Source organism: Dama dama, chromosome X (genome assembly GCF_033118175.1).
Source record: "Dama dama isolate Ldn47 chromosome X, ASM3311817v1, whole genome shotgun sequence".
NCBI lineage: Eukaryota > Metazoa > Chordata > Mammalia > Artiodactyla > Cervidae > Dama > Dama dama.
This window is the reverse complement of record NC_083714.1, coordinates 144,782,097-144,801,598: the sequence shown is the minus strand read 5'-3', so window position 1 is coordinate 144,801,598 and position 19,502 is coordinate 144,782,097.

Sequence of the window (19,502 nt, the reverse complement as noted above, 5' to 3'; positions counted from 1 at the left end):
GTTCTAATGAGGTAGATGAAACTGGAGCCTATTATACAGAGTGAAGTAAGTCAGAAAGAAAAACACCATTACAGTTTACTAAGGCATATATATGGAATTTAGAAAGATGGTAATGATAACCCTATATGGGAGACAGCAAAAGAGACACAGATTTACAGAACAGTCTTTTGGAGTCTGTGGGAGACGGCGAGGGTGGGATGATCTGAGAGAATTGCATTGAAACATGTCTATTATCATATGTGAAAGAGATAGCCAGTACAAGTTCGATGCATAAGACAGGGTGTTCAGGGCTGGTGCACTGGGATGACCCAGAGGGATCGGATGGGGAGGGAGATGGGAGGGGAATCAGGAGGGGTAACACATGTCCACTCATGGCTGATTCATGTTAATGTATGGCAAAAACCACCACAATATTGTAAAGTAATTACCCACCAATTAAAATAAAATAAAGTAAAATAAAATAAAATAAAATACGTTCCTTTGCTAAAAAGGACCTAATCAGTATTGGCTTTTTGACCTCCAAAAACGCCATTCTTTTCCTTCATTTCTTCTCTCCTTCCTCGTCCCACTCTCTTTCCTTTTCTTTCTTATAATACAACTGTTAAAGCTTGCTTTCCATTTATAGTTATGACAAAGTCTTGGCTCTATTCCCCATGTTGTACAATGCATCCCTGAGCTCATCTTCCACCTAACTAAGACTGTGTGCCTCCCACTCCCCCACCTCTGTATTGCTCCTCCCTCTTCCCCTCCCCGCTGGTAACCAGTAGATGCTTCTCTATATCTGCGCGCCTCCATTTTTATCATATTCTCTACTTTGCAGTATGTTTAGATTCTATAAGTGATATCATACAGTATTTGTCTATCTCTGTAATTTATTTTACTCAATATTCTACCTTCCATGTTGCTGCAAATGCCAATATTCCATTCTTTTGATGGGGCAGCTCCTTTGTATGCCTTTTTAGCATATGGCACGCCCCCCTCCCCCCACACACACACACACGACACAGCTCCCCAGCAAATTGTCCATCTCTGCACTGACACAGAGAAACACCAAGTCCTCTTCTCTTCTCCCATGGGAAGTGTGTCTTTGAAGCTCAGTCTGGTACCAGTTCTTGCCCCTACTTTCTGGCCACCTCGGCATTCTGGTCCCATCTCCAACTCCACAGAAGCCATCTCCCTCCCTCCTCACACACTTATCCCTTCCCTGCCCTCTCTGCCCCCCACTACCAGAGAACTCAGAGACAAAGATATTTTCACATCTGGTTGATTTTATTTTCGTTATTAATGTATGCAGTTGCTATAATATTCAGCATCTGTACTGTTGGCCAGTACTCAGCGGCGAGACCCCCGAGCATTTCTGAAGTCTCTAGCCATGCCCTGAAGTCACTGGCTGTCCACTGGTCCAGCTGGAATGGCAGGGTTCTCCATGGCCTCTGGGACCTCCTCTGGTTCGTTCTGATTAGCTGGAATGGCAGGGGTCTCTGTGGTCTCTGGGACCTCCTCTGGTTCCTTCTGAGTAGCTGGAATGGCAGGGGTCTCTGTGGTCTCTGGGACCTCCTCTGTTTCATTCTGATTAACTGGAATGGCAGGGGTCTCTGTGGTCTCTGGGACCTCCTCTGGTTCCTTCTGATTCAGCTGTTCATTTGCCTTGGAACTCTGGCTACAGAGCTTTGAGCATTTGATTTTCTTAAGCTTTTTGGTGGTGGGAATGTTCTGAGTTTTCTTTGGCAGCTTTGCCGGAATGGGATTATTCACCCTCACGGTTACCCTGGCCACCTAGAGAAAACAAGAGCGGGAGCAAAGAATGGCACTGGTTTAGGGAAGAGTGTGAAGACAGGTGGGAACGATGGCTTCAGGAGAAGGGGTGTGGGCAGAGAAGGGTTATGTGCCAGGCAAGGACAGGGGAGGGGGTCTTTTGGGGTGGGGCCGATGGACAAGAGGACTTTGGCTGGGTCCAGCTCACCTTGACATTTTTTCTGGACCTCAGTTGATAGGAGGTCTTCATCTTCTCCTGGGTAACAGGAGGTGCGTGTTCCATAACTACTCTGGAGCCTTGTGGCCTCCTAGTCACCTCAGTCATTTGGAGGACTCACAGTGGTCTGCTCAGAGCCCCTGAGTACCCCTATATATACCCGTCCCAATGGAGCCTCACCCTCATGCTTTATGAGATCAGCAAGTCTCTTCCCCAGCCAATGGTGGCCCTGGGTGAGCTTTGACATCACAAAGCCACATCCTGACATGTCTAGAGGGGGATGGGGAGCAATTCAGATGATTTGCTGGGAGAAATGAGGCATTTGTAATGCCCTAAAGAAACCTCCAAACTCACCTGCCACCCTCACCTATATGTCAATTCTGATGGGTCACACAGCAGGCAGAGTGCATCTCCTCCAAACCTTGCCCCACAGCCACACTCCTCGGGCATTCATTCTGTTCTCTCTCAGCTTTCACCATTATCTAGCTTTTCATATCTTGCCTAAACTTCCTCCATGACAACTAGGTTGTGTTTAAGTGTCTGTGGAAGCGAGAATCATTCCACGTTCCTCCTGCAATGTGGTCTTAATGCACCTCGAAGACCACTTAATTCTGGGCCAGCCGACAGAAACCTTTCCCATCCCACCTCCTTTTCTCCGCGTTCGAGGAGCTCTCCTCTGTTTTCTGGTCTCCAGTCGGAAACCCTTGTCTTCTGTCTGTGAGAACGCAGTGAATACACTTGACCTTGTTCCACATGGAGCTTTCTTGAATAAACCCACTAGGTCATGATGTCTAACTTTTTAAATATGTCGTTGGATTCTGTTTGCTAGAATTTGTTGAACATTTTTCACATATGTTCATCAGTGATATTGGCCTGTAGTTTTCTTTTTTGGCGGCATCTTTGGCTCGTTTTGGGATTAGGGTGAAGGGGGCCTCAGAAATTGAGTTTGGGGGTTTTACCTTGTGCAGTAATTTGGAAGAGTTTGAGTAGGATAGGTGTTAGCTCTTAATTGTTTGGTGGATTCACCTGTGAAGCCAACTGGTCCTTGGCTTTTGTTTGTTCAAAGATTTTTCATTGCAGTTTCAATTTCCATGCTTTTGATTGGTCTAGTAAGATTTTCTATTTCTTCCTGGCTCAGTTTTGGAAGGTTATACTTTTCTAAGAAATCGTCCATTTCTTCCAAGTTTTCCATTTTATTTTCATATAGCTGCTGATAGTAGTCTCTTGTGATCCTTTGTATTTCTGTGTTGTCTGTTGCATGCACTGCAGCAGCATTCACAACGACCAAGAGATGAAAGGAAAGAGAATTCTTGGGTGCAGATGAAAAGAGAAAGAAAGAAGTGTGACAGAGATACACAATGAAATATGACGCCAAAATTATGAAATTGGAAAAAATTCCATTTTCAGAGATACGCAAACATCTAGAGTTAATCACAGTAAGTAAAGAAGGGCAGATTAAAGAGATATCATATCATATACCTTCGAGAGGGGATTAAAAAAAAAAAACATTGATGGCGATGAGTGAAAAAAAAAGAAAAAGTGAAATGGACTTGCACTCCTGGTAAGAAAATTACGGTTAGCAAAGGGTGTTGGTGGGTGAGAGCCTGAAAGGTGAAGGCTGGAATAAATTTATTCCCACAAATGCCTATGCAATTCATAATCCACATGGACTTCTTGTATCAAGAGAAATGTGCTCAACAGATTCTCAAAACAGCTGTGACAGTAACCACAGCTGAACACCTCCAGGTATCTGTGGAACGGAAGGAGAAACTGGTTCCCTGCAACAACTACAACGGTGTAAATTGTCTTAAATGAGAAATAAAAGTTTCACTTAAAGAAAAATCTGAAAGGCTAAAGAGACAAAAGCTTTTGGTGACTTCCAGGGTCTCCTTTTCCTCTCCTTTACAACCAGGCCTGGGAGAACCTCAGAGGGGGCTGTTACCATAGCAACTAGAGGAGGGAATGGAGAAATGCTGCCGCCTTGTGGACATTTTCTATAACAGCAACCTTAGAATGCTGATGGAGCCAGTGTTCACAATGGTGCTGAGCTCTAACCCATACCCACTCTTTACAAATTGCCAGGGCTCACATAGGAGAAAAAATAAACACAGGGGAAGCTAACAGGTAGAGGATATGAACGGGTGAACACAATTCCGTGCCTCATTAGAAAAGCTGATGACAATGTGCACATAGGATGAAATGTAAGAGATACGAACATCTAAGCTGTTGAGGATATGATCACCTCTGCCTCAGCACGAAAAAAGGCCACTGTCTAAAGCTGTACATGGAATCAGTGGTAGAATAGCATTAGTACAGTGGACACTTTAGGTTACTGGTGGGATGGACCTGATAAGAGGCACTATGAGCATGATTAGGAAAGTGCACTCCAATGAAAGACAAATAAATAAATAAATAAAGAGGCAGAGACAGTATGATAAACCAGGTCCTCTCCTGGAGTAAATCAGAAATGAACAGATTTCGAACACCACACACCCCAAACCAGGTCCCATGGAAACCATTCAAAACATCAAAGAGATGAAAGTGAAGATAGCATACCTGGACAGAGGAATGTATAAGGAAATTGATACAGGTCTAGAATGAATTTTGAATCAAGGATTGAAATCTGAAAGTAGGACAACTTCAGAGATAGATAAACCCAGATATCATCCCACTGAGTGAAGGAGGTTCGATTCAAGAAACATCAGGTGATGCAACAGAGAGGTGGGATACAAAAATCCACTGCAGTGAGCACCCACACAAAGGTAACATGGATATCCAACCTGGCAAGAAACCTATGGGTGGACCCTGGTGGATGGAAGGGAAACATCTGTAGTTTGGAATTAATTTCTTCCCACAGATACATATAAAATACAGAATCACGTAAACCTATTGCAGCAAGAGTGGTAGTCGAAACACCTTCTAATAATATGTAGGTGAAAACAAGCACAGCTGAATACATAGAGTAGTCTCAGTGTCACGGAACAAGAATCTGTACACGTAAAACCAGCTCCCCTTGTCTTCAACTTAAAGAGAATAGGAAAATTTACTTCAAAAATCCAAGAGTGAGGAGACACCACGTTTTGTGGCATCCTCTGGCTTGTTCTACTCTACTCTACAACCGGGCCTGACAAAAACTTTCAGATGCGGCAGGCCATCCCAGAAGAGGAGGGAATCCTAAAACCTTGCAATGTAGAGGGTTTTCTCTGTAATGGCAGCCTTCAAACTATCGCTGATGGATATATGATATACACAAGGCCGCTGGACTCAACATGAGACCTACCCTTGAGCATGTCAGGGGTGATTCATCCAAAAAAGAAAAAAAGTGAAAAAGAAAATCCACAACACTCTCAGGAAGAAAACATCAACAGTTAAATACAGCTCAAAGTGCTTTAAGAAATAAAGAAACACAGATTTTGAAAAACACGTGTAAGTCGACCATGCACTGCAGCAAGATTAACAACATCCTATACATGAAAGTCAAGAAACTGATGCTGTCACTATTGAAAACAGTAAGCAGTTCTTTTAAAACTAATTTTATTTTCTTATTGATGGAAAGTTGCTTTACAGAATTTTGTTGTTTTCTGTCCAACTTCAACATGAATCAGCCATATGTATACATATGTCCCCTCTGTTTAGAACCTCCTGCCCATCTCCCTCCCCAGTATGCAGCTTTTGAAACAATCTAAAAATAGAGTTAGCATATGATCCAGCAGTCCCACTACTGGGCATATATCCAGTAAAGATGAAAGCTCCCATCAGAACAGAGACGCGCACAGCAGTGTTTATAGTAGTACCAAGTACAGTAGCAAAGAAATGGAAACAACCTGAAATGCCCATACATAGGTGAATGGATAAAGAAAGATATTTTATACATACAATGGAATATTAACCATAAGAAAGGATGAAACAATGCTATTTTGTCAACATGGATGCACCTAGAGATGATCATACAAAGTAAGTCAAACAGAGAAAGATAAGAGGAGCTTAGGTGGTTTCAGCTCACCTTTTGGACTTCAGTTGATAGGAGGTCTTCATCTTTTCCCCCAGGGTATATGGAGATGGTTGTTACGTAACTGCTCTAAGCCTTGTGGCTTCCCAGTGACCTTAGTCATTCTGAAGGCTCCCAGTAGTCTGCCCCAGAGCCCCTGAGCACCCTTATATATACCCATCTCCAGGGGGCCACACCGTTACGGTTTATGAGATCAGCAAGTCTCTTCCCCAGCCAATGGTGGCCCCGGGTGAGCCTTGACATCACAAAGACCCATCCTGACATGTCTAGTGGAGGATGGGGAGCAACTCAGATGATTTTGTGGGAGAAATGAGGCATTTGTAATTCCCCTAAAGAGGCCTCCAAACTCACCTGCCACCCTCATCTCTCCACGTCAACTCATGGGTCACACGGCAGGCAGAGTGCATCTCCTACAAACCTTCCCCACAGCCACACTCCTCGGGCATTCATTCTGTTCTCTCTGACCTTTCACCTTTATCTACTTTTGAATATCTTGCCTGAAATCCCTCCACGACAACTAGGCTGTGTTTAAGTGTCTGTGGAAGCGAGCATCATTCCACGTTCCCTCTGCACTGTGGTCTTAATGCACCGTGAAGCCCATTGAATTCTGGGCCAGCCGACAGAAACCTTTCCATCCCGCCTCCTTGTCTCAGTGTTCCTGGAACTCGCCTCCGTTTTCTGGTCTCCAGTCGGAAACCCTTGTCTTCAGGCTGTGAGAACGCATTGAATACACTTGCCCTTGCTCCACATGGAGCTGTCTCGTTTCAAGTTTAGGACTCAGGGTCACCTCACTAGGAGTACTCCCCAGGCTTGGGTTTGAACAGGGTGATGGGGATGGGGCAGAGAAATGCTTGTTTCAGGTTGTGCTGGGGGATCCCATGCAGGAAATGACCACCTGCGGCTGATTAGTATTCCCAGCAAGGGGTGGAGCTTGCCCAGAGCTGTGTGAGCCTTGTGTGCAAGGGTCTTCTCAACACGTGCCCTCACAAATCTCTTTTCTCATCTTGTTTTCTTGCTGGAAGCTCTTTTGGAGCTGACCTCACAGCCAAAACCAAGGTGGAATTCATTTCCATGAGCAGCTGCCACAAGCTTCCAGCTTCTTGGATAAAACACTGAGTCATCCTGTCCTGTGCATCTAGTTCCCATGGTCTCTCATTGGGCTGGTTGGCTCTGGAGGAAAGGGGAATGGATTGTGTGCTCCACCTCAGTCCTCGTTTTTCCAATTGACTCGTAGGGTCAACCAGCCTGAGGTGCACCCCTGGGGACACTTTGTTGGCTTAGTGGGTCTCCCTGGGTTTCCTGTGAAGTGTTCACATCCTGGTGTCCACTTGTTGCTTACTCACCCAGGGTCCATCACACTGCTGAACATTTTAAGAGGTAGAAAAAGCACGCCATAAACAAACCCAAAAGATGACTCTAACAACTTTGAGAAGAAAGATCTTAAAACCTGATAGAAAAATGGGCAAGAGGCACGAGCCAACACTTTACAAGAAAGATGTATCACTGGCCTTTAAATTTATGAAGACATGTTTAAAGACATGAGCAGCCAATTCACAAGAAGAGTATGGAACTAGCCCCGAACCACGTTAAGAACATATTAAATCTCACGAAGGTAAGAAAAATCATACTAAAATCCCCTTGAGAATTGAAACTCAGGCAGAAGTGGCATAGATTTTAGAAGTTGCAGACAGAGACATTAAGATACTTGGAATAACTGTGTTTTGTGTGTTCTAAAAGTAAGGAGAGACATGGAAATCCTAAAATAGACCCCATTTGATCTTACAGATATGAAAAACATAGTGTCAGATGAAGCCCATTTTAAGGGTTTCCTGGTGGGTCAGACAGTAACAAACAAACAAAAAAAAAAAACCCACCTGCATCATGGGAGACCGGGATTCAGTCCCTGGGTTGGGAAGATCCCCTGGAGGGGGGAATGGCAGCCTGCTCCAGTATGCCTGCCTCGAGAATCCCCATGGACAGAGGAGCCTGACGGGTACAGTCTATGGGGTCAAAAGGAGTTGGACCCGGCTGAGCAACGAAACACAGCAAACACAGCACATTGAATGTTTGTGAAAGAAAGGCAGGTAGGGAGGAAGGAGGGAGAAAGGGAAACAAGGGAAATGAAAGGAAGGAAAGAAACTCCTCTGTTGCTGGTGAGAACAGAGCAACCAGAGATGTCCCCCAGCAGGACAGCACCCCACATGTCCATCTGAGCACTCTCAGACGGTTTGAAACAACCATCACCAACTTTGGTCGCAGTCTTTCAACCAAACTCATGTGCAGGGTTTCCCACTTACAGGCTAATAGTCATCATGGTTTCTCCTCATTCAAATCGTGATTCACCCAGAAGTGGAAAAGACACGTGTGCCCCAATGTTCACCACAGCACTGTTTACAATAGCCAGGGCATGGAAGCAACCTAGATGTCCATCAGCAGACAAATGGGAAAGAAAGCTGTGGTACATAGACAAAATAGAATATTGCTCAGCCATTAAAAAGAACACATTTGAATCCGTTCTAATGAGGTAGATGAAACTGGAGCCTATTATACAGAGTGAAGTAAGTCAGAAAGAAAAACACCATTACACTTTACTAAGGCATATATACGGAATTTAGAAAGATGGTAATGATAACCCTATATGGGAGACAGCAAAAGAGACACAGATTTACAGAACAGTCTTTTGGAGTCTGTGGGAGACGGCGAGGGTGGGATGATCTGAGAGAATTGCATTGAAATATGTCTATTATCATATGTGAAAGAGATAGCCAGTACAAGTTCGATGCATAAGACAGGGTGTTCAGGGCTGGTGCACTGGGATGACCCAGAGGGATGGGATGGGGAGGGAGATGGGAGGGGAATCAGGAGGGGTAACACATGTCCACTCATGGCTGATTCATGTTAATGTATGGCAAAAACCACCACAATATTGTAAAGTAATTACCCACCAATTAAAATAAAATAAAGTAAAATAAAATAAAATAAAATACGGTCCTTTGCTAAAAAGGACCAAATCAGTATTGGCTTTTTGACCTCCAAAAACGCCATTCTTTTCCTTCCTTTCTTCTCTCCTTCCTCCTCCCACTCTCTTTCCTTGTCTTTCTTATAATACAACTGTTAAAGCTTGCTTTCCATTTATAGTTATGACAAAGTCTTGGCTCTATTCCCCATGTTGTTCAATGCATCCCTGAGCTCATCTTCCACCTAACTAAGACTGTGTGTCTCCCACTCCCCCACCTCTGTATTGCCCCTCCCTCTTCCCCTCCCCGCTGGTAACCAGTAGATGCTTCTCTATATCTGCGCGCCTCCATTTTTATCATATTCTCTACTTTGCGGTATGTTTAGATTCTATAAGTGATATCATACAGTATTTGTCTATCTCTGTGATTTATTTTACTCAATATTCTACCTTCCATGTTGCAGCAAATGCCAATATTCCATTCTTTTGATGGGGCAGCTCCTTTGTATGCCTTTTTAGCATATGGCACGCCCCCCCCCCCCCCACACACACACGACACAGCTCCCCAGCAAATTGTCCATCTCTGCACTCACACAGAGAAACACCAAGTCCTCTTCTCTTCTCCCATGGGAAGTGTGTCTTTGAAGCTCAGTCTGGTACCAGTTCTTGCCCCTACTTTCTGGCCACCTGGGCATTCTGGTCCCATCTCCAACTCCACAGAAGCCATCTCCCTCCCTCCGCACACACTTATCCCTTCCCTGCCCTCTCTGCCCCCCACTACCAGAGAACTCAGAGACAAAGATATTTTCACATCTGGTTGATTTTATTTTCGTTATTAATGTATGCAGTTGCTATAATATTCAGCATCTGTACTGTTGGCCAGTACTCAGCGGCGAGACCCCCGAGCATTTCTGAAGTCTCTAGCCATGCCCTGAAGTCACTGGCTGTCCACTGGTCCAGCTGGAATGGCAGGGTTCTCCATGGCCTCTGGGACCTCCTCTGGTTCGTTCTGATTAGCTGGAATGGCAGGGGTCTCTGTGGTCTCTGGGACCTCCTCTGGTTCCTTCTGAGTAGCTGGAATGGCAGGGGTCTCTGTGGTCTCTGGGACCTCCTCTGGTTCATTCTGATTAACTGGAATGGCAGGGGTCTCTGTGGTCTCTGGGACCTCCTCTGGTTCCTTCTGATTCAGCTGTTCATTTGCCTTGGAACTCTGGCTACAGAGCTTTGAGCATCTGATTTTCTTAAGCTTTTTGGTGGTGGGAATGTTCTGAGTTTTCTTTGGCAGCTTTGCCGGAATGGGATTATTCACCCTCACGTTTACCCTGGCCACCTAGAGAAAAAAAGAGCGGGAGCAAAGAATGGCACTGGTTTAGGGAAGAGTGTGAAGACAGGCGGGAACAATGGCTTCAGGAGAAGGGGTGTGGGCAGAGAAGGGTTATGTGCCAGGCAAGGACAGGGGAGGGGGTCTTTTGGGGTGGGGCCGATGGACAAGAGGACTTTGGCTGGGTTCAGCTCACCTTGACATTTTTTCTGGACCTCAGTTGATAGGAGGTCTTCATCTTCTCCTGGGTAACAGGAGGTGCGTGTTCCATAACTGCTCTTTAGCCTTGTGGCTTCCTAGTCACCTCAGTCATTTGGAGGACTCACAGTGGTCTGCTCAGAGCCCCTGAGCACCCCTATATATACCCGTCCCCATGGAGCCTCACCCTCATGCTTTATGAGGTCAGCAAGTCTCTTCCCCAGCCAATGGTGGCCCTGGGTGAGCTTTGACATCACAAAGCCCCATCCTGACATGTCTAGCGGGGGATGGGGAGCAATTCAGATGATTTGCTGGGAGAAATGACGCATTTGTAATGCCCTAAAGAGGCCTCCAAACTCACCTGCCATCCTCACGTCTATGTCAACTCTGATGGGTCACACAGCAGGCAGAGGACATCTCCTCCAAACCTTGCCCCACAGCCACACTCCTCGGGCATTCATTCTGTTCTCTCTCAACTTTCCCCATTATCTAGCTTTTCATATCTTGCCTAAACTCCCTCCATGACAACTAGGTTGTGTTTAAGTGTCTGTGGAAGCGAGAATCATTCCACATTCCTCCTGCAATGTGGTCTTAATGCACCTCGAAGACCACTTAATTCTGGGCCAGCCGACAGAATCCTTTCCCATCCCGCCTCCTTTTCTCTGCGTTCCAGGAGCTCTCCTCTGTTTTCTGGTCTCCAGTCGGAAACCCTTGTCTTCAGGCTGTGAGAACGCAGTGAATACACTTGACCTTGTTCCACATGGAGCTTTCTTGAATAAACCCACTAGGTCATGATGTCTAACTTTTTGAATATGTCGTTGGATTCTGTTTGCTAGAATTTGTTGAACATTTTCACATATGTTCATCAGTGATATTGGCCTGTAGTTTTCTTTTTTCGCGGCATCTTTGGCTGGTTTTGGGATTAGGGTGAAGGGGGCCTCAGAAATTGAGTTTGGGGGTTTTACCTTGTGCAGTAATTTGGAAGAGTTTGAGTAGGATAGGTGTTAGCTCTTAATTGTTTGGTGGATTCACCTGTGAAGCCAACTGGTCCTTGGCTTTTGTTTGTTCAAAGATTTTTCATTGCAGTTTCAATTTCCATGCTTTTGATTGGTCTAGTAAGATTTTCTATTTCTTCCTGGCTCAGTTTTGGAAGGTTATACTTTTCTAAGAATTCGTCCATTTCTTCCAAGTTTTCCATTTTATTTTCATATAGCTGCTGATAGTAGTCTCTTGTGATCCTTTGTATTTCTGTGTTGTCTGTTGCATGCACTGCAGCAGCATTCACAATGACCAAGAGATGAAAGGAAAGAGAATTCTTGGGTGCAGATGAAAAGAGAAAGAAAGAAATGTGACAGAGATACACAATGAAATATGACGCCAAAATTATGAAATTGGAAAAAATTCCATTTTCAGAGATACGCAAACATCTAGAGTTAATCACAGTAAGTAAAGAAGGGCAGATTAAAGAGATATCATATCATATACCTTCGAGAGGGGATTAAAAAAAAAAAAAAACATTGATGGCGATGAGTGAAAAAAAAAAAAAAAAAAGTGAAATGGACTTGCACTCCTGGTAAGAAAATTACGGTTAGCAAAGGGTGTTGGTGGGTGAGAGCCTGAAAGGTGAAGGCTGGAATAAATTTATTCCCACAAATGCCTATGCAATTCATAATCCACATGGACTTCTTGTATCAAGAGAAATGTGCTCAACAGATTCTCAAAACAGCTGTGACAGTAACCACAGCTGAACACCTCCAGGTATCTGTGGAACGGAAGGAGAAACTGGTTCCCTGCAACAACTACAACGGTGTAAATTGTCTTAAATGAGAAATAAAAGTTTCACTTAAAGAAAAACCTCAAAGGCTAAAGAGACAAAAGCTTTTGGTGACTTCCAGGGTCTCCTTTTCCTCTCCTTTACAACCAGGCCTGGGAGAACCTCAGAGGGGGCTGTTACCATAGCAACAAGAGGAGGGAATGAAGAAATGCTGCCGCCTTGTGGACATTTTCTATAACAGCAACCTTAGAATGCTGATAGACCCAGTGTTCACAATGGTGCTGAGCTCTAACCCATACCCACTCTTTACAAATTGCCAGGGCTCACATAGGAGAAACAATAAACACAGGGGAAGCTAACAGGTAGAGGATATGAACGGGTGAACACAATTCCGTGCCTCATTAGAAAAGCTGATGACAATGTGCACATAGGATGAAATGTAAGAGATACGAACATCTAAGCTGTTGAGGATATGATCACCTCTGCCTCAGCACGAAAAAAGGCCACTGTCTAAAGCTGTACATGGAATCAGTGGTAGAATAGCATTAGTACAGTGGACACTTTAGGTTACTGGTGGGATGGACCTGATAAGAGGCACTATGAGCATGATTAGGAAAGTGCACTCCCATGAAAGACAAATAAATAAATAAACAAAGAGGCAGAGACAGTATGATAAACCAGGTCCTCTCCTGGAGTAAATCAGAAATGAACAGATTTCGAACACCACACACCCCAAACCAGGTCCCATGGAAACCATTCAAAACATCAAAGAGATGAAAGTGAAGATAGCATACCTGGACAGAGGAATGTATAAGGAAATTGATATAGGTCTAGAATGAATTTTGAATCAAGGATTGAAATCTGAAAGTAGGACAACTTCAGAGATAGATAAACCCAGAGATCATCCCACTGAGTGAAGGAGGTTCGATTCAAGAAACATCAGGTGATGCAACAGAGAGGTGGGATACAAAAATCCACTGCAGTGAGCACCCACACAAAGGTGACATGGATATCCAACCTGGCAAGAAACCTATGGGTGGACCCTGGTGGATGGAAGGGAAACATCTGTAGTTTGGAATTAATTTCTTCCCACAGATACATATAAAATACAGAATCACGTAAACCTATTGCAGCAAGAGTGGTAGTCGAAACACCTTCTAATAATATGTAGGTGAAAACAAGCACAGCTGAATACATAGAGTAGTCTCAGTGTCACGGAACAAGAATCTGTACACGTAAAACCAGCTCCCCGTGTCTTCAACTTAAAGAGAATAGGAAAATTTACTTCAAAAATCCAAGAGTGAGGAGACACCGGGTTTTGTGGCATCCTCTGGCTCGTTCTACTCTACTCTACAACCGGGCCTGACAAAAACTCTCAGATGCGGCAGGCCATCCCAGAAGAGGAGGGAATCATAAAACCTTGCAATGTAGAGGGTTTTCTCTGTAATGGCAGCCTTCAAACTATCGCTGATGGATATATGATATACACAAGGCCGCTGGACTCAACATGAGACCTACCCTTGAGCATGTCAGGGGTGATTCATCCAAAAAAGAAAAAAAGTGAGAAAGAAAATCCACAACACTCTCAGGAAGAAAACATCAACAGTTAAATACAGCTCAAAGTGCTTTAAGAAATAAAGAAACACAGATTTTGAAAAACACGTGTAAGTCGACCATGCACTGCAGCAAGATTAACAACATCCTATACATGAAAGTCAAGAAACTGATGCTGTCACTATTGAAAACAGTAAGCAGTTCTTTTAAAATTAATTTTTATTTTCTTATTGATGGATAGTTGCTTTACAGAATTTTGTTGTTTTCTGTCCAACCTCAACATGAATCAGCCATATGTATACATATGTCCCCTCTGTTTAGAACCTCCTGCCCATCTCCCTCCCCAGTATGCAGCTTTTGAAACAAACTAAAAATAGAGTTAGCATATGATCCAGCAGTCCCACTACTGGGCATATATCCAGTAAAGATGAAAGCTCCCATCAGAACAGAGACGCGCACAGCAGTGTTTATAGTAGTACCAAGTACAGTAGCAAAGAAATGGAAACAACCTGAAATGCCCATACATAGGTGAATGGATAAAGAAAGATATTTTATACATACAATGGAATATTAACCATAAGAAAGGATGAAACAATGCTATTTTGTCAACATGGATGCACCTAGAGATGATCATACAAAGTAAGTCAAACAGAGAAAGATAAGAGGAGCTTAGGTGGTTTCAGCTCACCTTTTGGACTTCAGTTGATAGGAGGTCTTCATCTTTTCCCCCAGGGTATATGGAGATGGCTGTTACGTAACTGCTCTAAGCCTTGTGGCTTCCCAGTGACCTTAGTCATTCTGAAGGCTCCCAGTAGTCTGCCCCAGAGCCCCTGAGCACCCTTATATATACCCATCTCCAGGGGGCCACACCGTTACGGTTTATGAGATCAGCAAGTCTCTTCCCCAGCCAATGGTGGCCCCGGGTGAGCCTTGACATCACAAAGACCCATCCTGACATGTCTAGTGGAGGATGGGGAGCAACTCAGATGATTTTGTGGGAGAGATGAGGCATTTGTAATTCCCCTAAAGAGGCCTCCAAACTCACCTGCCACCCTCATCTCTCCACGTCAGCTCATGGGTCACACGGCAGGCAGAGTGCATCTCCTACAAACCTTCCCCACAGCCACACTCCTCGGGCATTCATTCTGTTCTCTCTCACCTTTCACCTTTATCTAGTTTTGAATATCTTGCCTGAAATCCCTCCACGACAACTAGGCTGTGTTTAAGTGTCTGTGCAAGCGAGCGTCATTCCACGTTCCCTCTGCAGTGTGGTCTTAATGCACCGTGAAGCCCATTGAATTCTGGGCCAGCTGACAGAAACCTTTCCATCCCGCCTCCTTGTCTCAGTGTTCCCGGAACTCGCCTCCGTTTTCTGGTCTCCAGTCGGAAACCCTTGTCTTCAGGCTGTGAGAACGCATTGAATACACTTGCCCTTGCTCCATATGGAGCTGTCTCGTTTCAAGTTTAGGACTCAGGGTCACCTCACTAGGAGTACTCCCCAGGCTTGGGTTTGAACAGGGTGATGGGGATGGGGCAGAGAAATGCTTGTTTCAGGTTGTGCTGGGGGATCCCATGCAGGAAATGACCACCTGCGGCTGATTAGTATTCCCAGCAAGGGGTGGAGCTTGCCCAGAGCTGTGTGAGCCTTGTGTGCAAGGGTCTTCTCAACACGTGCCCTCACAAATCTCTTTTCTCATCTTGTTTTCTTGCTGGAAGCTCTTTTGGAGCTGACCTCACAGCCAAAACGAAGGTGGAATTCATTTCCATGAGCAGCTGCCACAAGCTTCCAGCTTCTTGGATAAAACACTGAGTCATCCTGTCCTGTGCATCTAGTTCCCACGGTCTCTCATTGAGCTGGTTGGCTCTGGAGGAAAGGGGAATGGATTGTGTGCTCCACCTCAGTCCTCGTTTTTCCAATTGACTCGTAGGGTCAACCAGCCTGAGGTGCACCCCTGGGGACACTTTGTTGGCTTAGTGGGTCTCCCTGGGTTTCCTGTGAAGTGTTCACATCCTGGTGTCCACTTGTTGCTTACTCACCCAGGGTCCATCACACTGCTGAACATTTTAAGAGGTAGAAAAAGCACGCCATAAACAAACCCAAAAGATGACTCTTACAATTTTGAGAAGAAAGATCTTAAAACCTGATAGAAAAAATGGTCAAGAGGCACGAGCCCACACTTTATAAGAAGAATGTATCACTGGCCTTTAAATTTATGAAGACATGTTTAAAGACATGAGCAGCCAATTCACAAGAAGACGATGGAACTAGCCCCGAACCACGTTAAGAGCATATTAAATCTCACGAAGGTAAGAAAAATCATACTAAAATCCCCTTGAGAATTGAAACTCAGGCAGAAGTGGCATAGATTTTAGAAGTTGCAGACAGAGACATTAAGATACTTGGAATAACTGTGTTTTGTGTGTTCTAAAAGTAAGGAGAGACATGGAAATCCTAAAATAGACCCCATTTGATCTTACAGATATGAAAAACATATTGTCAGCTGAAACCCATTTTAAGGGTTTCCTGGTGGGTCAGACAGTAACAAACAAACAAAAAAAAAAAAGCCCACCTGCATCATGGGAGACCGGGATTCAGTCCCTGGGTTGGGAAGATCCCCTGGAGGGGGGAATGGCAGCCTGCTCCAGTATGCCTGCCTCGAGAATCCCCATGGACAGAGGAGCCTGGCGGGCTACAGTCCATGGGGTCAAAAAGAGTTGGACCCGGCTGAGCAACGAAACACAGCACAGCACAGCACATTGAATGTTTGTGAAAGAAAGGCAGGTAGGGAGGAAGGAGGGAGAAAGTGAAACAAGGGAAATGAAAGGAAGGAAAGAAACTCCTCTGTTGCTGGTGAGAACAGAGCAACCAGAGATGTCCCCCAGCAGGACAGCACCCCACATGTCCATCTGAGCACTCTCAGACGGTTTGAAACAACCATCACCAACTTTGGTCCCAGTCTTTCAACCAAACTCATGTGCAGGGTTTCCCACTTACAGGCTAATAGTCATCATGGTTTCTCCTCATTCAAATCGTGATTCACCCAGAAGTGGAAAAGACACGTGTGCCCCAATGTTCACCACAGCACTGTTTACAATAGCCAGGGCATGGAAGCAACCTAGATGTCCATCAGCAGACAAATGGGAAAGAAAGCTGTGGTACATAGACAAAATAGAATATTGCTCAGCCATTAAAAAGAACACATTTGAATCTGTTCTAATGAGGTAGATGAAACTGGAGCCTATTATACAGAGTGAAGTAAGTCAGAAAGAAAAACACCAATACACTTTACTAAAGCATATATATGGAATTTAGAAAGATGGTAATGATAACCCTATATTGGAGACAGCAAAAGAGACACAGATTTACAGAACAGTCTTTTGGAGTCTGTGGGAGACGGCGAGGGTGGGATGATCTGAGAGAATAGCATTGAAACATGTATATTATCATATGTGAAAGAGATAGCCAGTCCATGTTCGATGCATAAGACAGGGTGCTCAGGGCTGGTGCACTGGGATGACCCAGAGGGATGGGATGGGGAGGGAGATGGGAGGGGAATCAGGAGGGGTAACACATGTACACTCATGGCTGATTCATGTTAATGTATGGCAAAAACCACCACAATATTGTAAAGTAATTACCCACCAATTAAAATAAAATAAAATAAAATAAAATACGTTCCTTTGCTAAAAAGGACCTAATCAGTATTGGCTTTTTGACCTCCAAAAACGCCATTCTTTTCCTTCCTTTCTTCCCTCCTTCCTCCTCCCACTCTCTTTCCTTTTCTTTCTTATAATACAACTGTTAAAGCTTGCTTTCCATTTATAGTTATGACAAAGTCTTGGCTCTATTCCCCATGTTGTACAATGCATCCCTGAGCTCATCTTCCACCTAACTAAGACTGTGTGCCTCCCACTCCCCCACCTCTGTATTGCCCCTCCCTCTTCCCCTCCCCGCTGGTAACCAGTAGATGCTTCTCTATATCTGCGCGCCTCCATTTTTATCATATTCTCTACTTTGCGGTATGTTTAGATTCTATAAGTGATATCATACAGTATTTGTCTATCTCTGTGAGTTATTTTACTCAATATTCTACCTTACATGTTGTTGCAAATGCCAATATTCCATTCTTTTGATGGGGCAGATCCTTTGTATGCCTTTTTAGCAAATGGCACGCCCCCCCCCCACACACACACACGACACAGCTCCCCAGCAAAGTGTCCAGCTCTGCACTCACACAGAGAAACACCAAGTCCTCTTCTCTTCTCCCATGGGAAGTGTGTCTTTGAAGCTCAGTGTGGTACCAGTTCTTCCCCCTACTTTTTGGCAACCTGGGCATTCTGGTCCCATCTCCAACTCCCCAGAAGCCATCTCCCTCCCTCCTCACACACTTATCTCTTCCCTGCCCTCTCTGCCCCCCACTATCAGAGAACTCAGAGACAAAGATATTTTCACATCTGGTTGATTTTATTTTCGTTATTAATGTATGCAGTTACTATAATATTTAGCATCTGTACTGATGGCCAGTACTCAGCGGCGAGACCCCCGAGCATTTCTGAAGTCTCTAGCCATGCCCTGAAGTCACTGGCTGTCCACTGGTCCAGCTGGAATGGCAGGGTTCTCCATGGCCTCTGGGACCTCCTCTGGTTCGTTCTGATTAGCTGGAATGGCAGGGGTCTCTGTGGTCTCTGGGACCTCCTCTGGTTCCTTCTGAGTAGCTGGAATGGCAGGGGTCTCTGTGGTCTCTGGGACCTCCTCTGGTTCATTCTGATTAACTGGAATGGCAGGGGTCTCTGTGGTCTCTGGGACCTCCTCTGGTTCCTTCTGATTCAGCTGTTCATTTGCCTTGGAACTCTGGCTACAGAGCTTTGAGCATCTGATTTTCTTAAGCTTTTTGGTGGTGGGAATGTTCTGAGTTTTCTTTGGCAGCTTTGCCGGAATGGGATTATTCACCCTCACGGTTACCCTGGCCACCTAGAGAAAACAAGAGCGGGAGCAAAGAATGGCACTGGTTTAGGGAAGAGTGTGAAGACAGGTGGGAACGATGGCTTCAGGAGAAGGGGTGTGGGCAGAGAAGGGTTACGTGCCAGGCAAGGACAGGGGAGGGGGTCTTTTGGGGTGGGGCCGATGGACAAGAGGACTTTGGCTGGGTTCAGCTCACCTTGACATTTTTTCTGGACCTCAGTTGATAGGAGTTCTTCATCTTCTCCTGGGTAAGAGGAGGTGCGTGTTCCATAACTGCTCTTTAGCCTTGTGGCTTCCTAGTCACCTCAGTCATTTGGAGGACTCACAGTGGTCTGCTCAGAGCCCCTGAGCACCCCTATATATACCCGTCCCCATGGAGCCTCTCCCTCATGCTTTATGAGGTCAGCAAGTCTCTTCCCCAGCCAATGGTGGCCCTGGGTGAGCTTTGAAATCACAAAGCCCCATCCTGACATGTCTAGCGGGGGATGGGGAGCAATTCAGATGATTTGCTGGGAGAAATGAGGCATTTGTAATGCCCTAAAGAGGCCTCCAAACTCACCTGCCACCCTCACGTCTATGTCAACTCTGATGGGTCACACAGCAGGCAGAGTGCATCTCCTCCAAACCTTGCCCCACAGCCACACTCCTCGGGCATTCATTCTGTTCTCTCTCAGCTTTCACCATTATCTAGCTTTTCATATCTTGCCTAAACTCCCTCCATGACAACTAGGTTGTGTTTAAGTGTCTGTGGAAGC